This window comes from Sinocyclocheilus anshuiensis, unplaced genomic scaffold, assembly GCF_001515605.1.
Source record: "Sinocyclocheilus anshuiensis isolate Anshui unplaced genomic scaffold, SAMN03320099.WGS_v1.1 scaffold961, whole genome shotgun sequence".
Taxonomy (NCBI): Eukaryota; Metazoa; Chordata; class Actinopteri; order Cypriniformes; family Cyprinidae; genus Sinocyclocheilus; species Sinocyclocheilus anshuiensis.
Window position 1 is genome coordinate 129,878 of NW_015557049.1, and position 5,204 is coordinate 135,081.

Consider the following 5,204-nt stretch of genomic DNA (forward strand, 5'->3'; position numbering starts at 1 on the left):
GAGATGAATGAATGCATATTCATATTTATTTTAGAACTACAGTAACATCTTCTGATTTCTCTCAACATGGGGACAGGAGAGCTGTTAATCAATAAATTGGAAAAAAAAAGTAACTTGCGTTACTTATTTGAAAAAGTAACTCCGATATTCTCTTGTAAATTAAAAAGTAATGCGTTACTTTACTAGTTACTTGAAAAAAGTAATCTGACTATGTAACTCGCGTTACTTGTAATGCGTTACCCCCAACACTGGTTAGGACAGTATTTGGCTAAAAAACAACATTTGAAAATCTGGAATCTGAGGGTGCAAAAATATCTAAATATTGAGAAAATCGCCTTTAAAGTTGACCAAATTAAGTTAGGTCAACATTGACACTCACACAGCCCTCAGGAGCCACTGTACCTCTGTATGAACCATGCAGTTTTTGTGCGTATGCGTGTCATGTATCTGATAACAGATGACTGCAGACACTGAAGGAGAGAGGGTCTGTCAGTGGACTTTAGTTTTTTTTGTGAGGCTTGTCTTGGCATGTGAGTGTGTGTTATATAAGGTAAGGGTGAGCTGATAACAGTAGGAGGTGTGAAGAGTATGGCTCCCACAGGCGCTCTGTCCACTGCCATCAGATCACTTATTAAAGACCCTCATACACACACATGCATTCTCCCAACGACCTGTCTACGTATATTAGTGCTCCAGGTTGCATCAGCAGAACACCCGATCTGATCTAAATTCCATCAGTTTTCCCTCCTGCGGTCCTGTGAACGAGTGCACTGAATAAAGAAGTTGCTTTCCATAACATGATCCACAATTTCCATTAGAAATGTCAGGACATTACAATGACAACAGGCTGAATATAGGAGTGTAATATAAAGTGTGAATATAGTCACAGTGTCTGAATATAAACTAATGAGGATATTACTGCATATACTGTCGGACGTTGTTGCCTGCAGTGCCGGGCCTTCACGGATCACTAGATAGTGTGCTTGTGTGTGTGCCTAGAAATTTGTGCCTGGATTTTGTTTGTCTTCAGGGCTTATGCATTGAATGTGCATTGGTGTATTTTGCCCTTCACTGACGTGTAGTTGTTTATATTGGGGTCGATGTGTGTTTGCGAACTGAATATATTGTATGTATAAGAGTACTGTTTGTAGAAAGACAGACGATCGATTGTCACTCATTTCAGTATTGACAAAATCTATGCCTATGACCGATTTTAACTTATTTTAAAACATAGGAACTGAATAAAAATGAGTATAATGGTATAAAAACAGTGTGTTTAGCCAATCTTGAAAACTAAAAAGAAGTAGCACCACATTTATTCATTTTTAGTTCTATTTACCTTAGAGAAGTCTGGTTGTTTATGTAGGTACTAAAAGCTTGAGGTCAGTAAGATTGTTTTTGAAAGAAATTAATACTTTTATTCAGCAAGGATGCATTAAAATTATTCAATTCAATTCAATTCAAGTTTATTTGTATAGCGCTTTTCACAATACAAATCATTGCAAAGCAGCTTTCGGACAGGTAGGATCTAAACCATCTTAAAGCCTGCCCTTGAAAATGATCAAAAGTGACATTAAAGACTTTATAATATTACCAAAGATTTCAAATAAATGCTGTTCTTTTGGTTTCCAGCAAAAATATTAAGCAGGACAACTGTTTTCAAAATTGATAATAAGAAGAAATGTTTCTTGAGCAGCAAATCAGCATGTTAGAAGGATTTCTCAAGGATCATGTGACACTGAAGACTCAGCTTCAGCTTATGCAAATTCAGCTTTGCATCACAGGAATAAATGACATTTTAAAATATATTCAAACAGAAAACTGGTCTTTTAAATTGTAATAATATTTCACAATATTACTGTTTTTTTGTTTAAATAAAATGAGTATAAGAGACTTCTTTCAAAACATACAATCTCAGTAGTGTTTGTTTTTACACCAATGCTAGAATGTTTTAGCACTCTGAATTTATTATACTTAATAACTTAAAATGTGTAAATGTTAAAATTTGCTCGTAACATTGAGTAGTCAAATAGTAATCAAATCACATATTGATATTGATGTTTATATATACGATATGTTGCAGATATTTGAGTGGCTGTGTTATTTTCTTTGATATTTTCATGTGTTCATTTCAGAAATCTTTTATTTGTCCGGTGTTAACACTTACATGTCCACTGGATCTGTGAAAGGTTGACGGTAGATGATGACAGTGTTGCTGGGAAAGGGATCTGGGCTGATGGGGACATTGGGTTCTGGTGTGTGTGCTGCATCCCAAAGGGAGTGTTGAGTTGCTCGCTGCATTGGTGTTCTGCAGCGGTTTCCAAAAACATGATACTGCTTTGCTCCCTCCCTCCCCTGCCTTTTTCTACCACATCATGTTTTTTTTTCCTCTGTGTGATTAACAGAGAGGCAGTAAAGGTCAGTCTACTTCAAAATGATGCTGTGTTTGGCTGTCAGAGCACAGCCGCATGTCCATTGCTCTGTGAACCCATTTGTTGTTGATTTTAATCCACTTACTGTATAGGCTGAAAAATCGTGTTCAGCATGACACAACTTCTATATTGTAAAGATGGAGATTGAACTATAGCCTTATGTAGATATGTAGATGTGTATAAGTGTTTTTCTTCAGTTAGCTGTACTTTTGGGCGCCTATCGTATAGGATATGCACATTCTCTTGACACTTGACTATATACACTACCATTCAAAGGTTTGGGTCAGTAATGTTTTTTTTTTTTTTAAGAAATTAATATTTTTATTCTGCAAGAATGCATTACATTTATCAAATTTGGCAGTAAAGACATTTTTAATGTATTAAAAATGTTTTGTTTAAACAAAAAATATGGCACTTTTCTATCCATCAAAGAATCCTAAAAAAATGTTTCATGCTTTCCAGAAAATATATTCAAAAGAGAAAACAGTCATTTTAAATTGCAATAATATTTTACATTTACTGTTTTTACTGTATTTCTGGTCGAATAAATGGAGCAGTGGTGAGCATAAAAGACTAAATCTTACTAACCCCAATATTTTAAATTGTAGTGTAAATATTTATATAATAAATATATTAATATCAAATATAAATATTATATAAATGGCAAAGTGTGAAGTGACCAAGTGTAAATACCCCCTTTGAGTATATGAATCTATATTTAAACTATAGCTGTTAAAGCATTTGTCACATTATGTTGTGTAATGGATATTTTTATTTTATTTTATTTTTAATTTTTATGTCAATTTACTCTAAATGTATAAAAATTAAAATAAATGGATTGTTAAAGTTCTAAACAACTAAGCATTCTGGTATGATTCTAATGACAGAGAAATTAAAATGAATAATAATATTAATAATAATTAAAATCGTTGACACACAGAACACTCTGAGGAGCAAAAGGCTTCAAAAGTCTTCATTTGCTCCCCATTATCTCATTGCTGTCTAGAAGAAACAATTAAGATTTCATTTGTGATTTTTCTCTCATATACTATATATCACAATGTCCAAATCAGGCCCGATTTATCATACTATTTCAGACACAGATGGCTCAGCATACTTGCAACAGAAGAGAAAGTAAGTAAGTGTAGTGTGAGTGAGCAGTGATTGTGTTTAAGGTCATTGGGAAGGTCTAGTGGTGTTGGAGATATAGCTGTTCACAGGACTCGCAGTTCACATCCTATAGCATTTCTGTCACATGGACATCAGCGGCGAAATGCACAGCCTTTAGTAACACAATAGCAGCCTAAATGGCTATTCTGAAAGAGATCCCGCTCCGCACATTATTTATTCATACTGCTGGTCACTGCAACCTTGGGCCTGATCAGAGAGAGAGTGAGAGAGAAGAACAAAGAAAAAAAAAAGGGGGATTGGTATAGAAGTTTGAGATGAGGGGAGTAGAAGGAGGGGTTGTCTGGGTTTAGTTTCTGTCCTTGAGAGTGCAGTGCAGAAGGATCAATAAACTTCTGAAAACAGAAAGATCAGATGGCAAAAAAAATCACTCCACACCACATTCTGATCAAGACACAAGGTCATACGACAAAAGAGAGACAGAGCGCAGAAAACACAGGCCAAAACAACTGTTACAACTCTATCATCCATCCGTCCGTCCATCAGTGTTAATTTCGTTGACGAAAAATTTTCGTCATAATTTTTGTCAACGACATTTTTTTCACCAACGACAACGAGACGATAGCGAACTGTGTCAATGAATAAAAACGAGACGAAAATGTTAGGGAGGGACGATTTGGGATTGGGAAGAGATTCATTCAGAACGAATCTGCTGCGTGGTTAGGAGGTTAGATGCATACATATGAACTTATGGGTTTCTTATGGCGGAACATAAGCTAAGACACTTGCTGCACGTCGCATAAAATGTTCAAAAAAGTCAATATGTGGGAGTAAGAGAAGAGCAGACGTATGGATAAATCTGACGACGCAAGAGAGAACTCAATTCGGTCCGGTTTTCTGAGTGTAGACACTGAAGCATACACACACAGAAAGCGCGTCTCACAGCGCGAGTACTCTTTCGCATTGCATGAACGGAGAATTACACACAAAATGATGTCGAATTGTCCGTTTTGACGAGTATTCACGTAAACACAGTTGATTATGTCTTAAGTGAACGTAAACAGTAGGGAGAACGTGTATCAGTACATTGCATCCATTGCAGCTGTGCATTCGGTTTTAAAGAGACAGCAGCCTAATTTAGTTGCTATTGTCCGAGTCATTGATGTTAATCAAGCAACAAAAGAAAGACAGAAAATCACTCACTGCTCTTGACTGAAAAACTTTAGTAGCCCTAAAGATTAATCTAAATGTATTTATTGATATAAATATGTCTGCTTGAAAGAATGAAGAATATGGTAAACAAGTTGCTATAAAGAAGCATAATTATATATAACCATTGGTATTTCATTAAAAAGAAGTCCATGTTCTTGTTCTTTATGAGAAGTGGTTTTATTTAATTTGATCATAAAGGCATGTTGTGTGTCACCGCAGTTAAATCGGTGTCTATCATGATAATCCTTAATATCAAACCTATATAATGAGTTTGGATATTTTAGAGAAATACTTAATAAATGCATTACACTGTAACTAAACCCATTAGATTTTAACTGACTAAATTTACTGTAGATTAGATTAGAACTAGACTGAAACTAAAAACAATTCAGATGACTAAAATATGACTAAAACTAAATCAAAATTTGCTGT

General features: G+C 35.1%; 1 protein-coding gene across 1 annotated transcript in view; it reads left to right on the forward strand.

Moving 5' to 3' along the window:
- The window catches only part of mdga1 (MAM domain containing glycosylphosphatidylinositol anchor 1), a 208,393-nt gene that overhangs the window by 54,509 nt on the left and 148,680 nt on the right, over positions 1-5,204 (forward strand). The gene's annotated exons all lie outside the window — the stretch shown is intronic.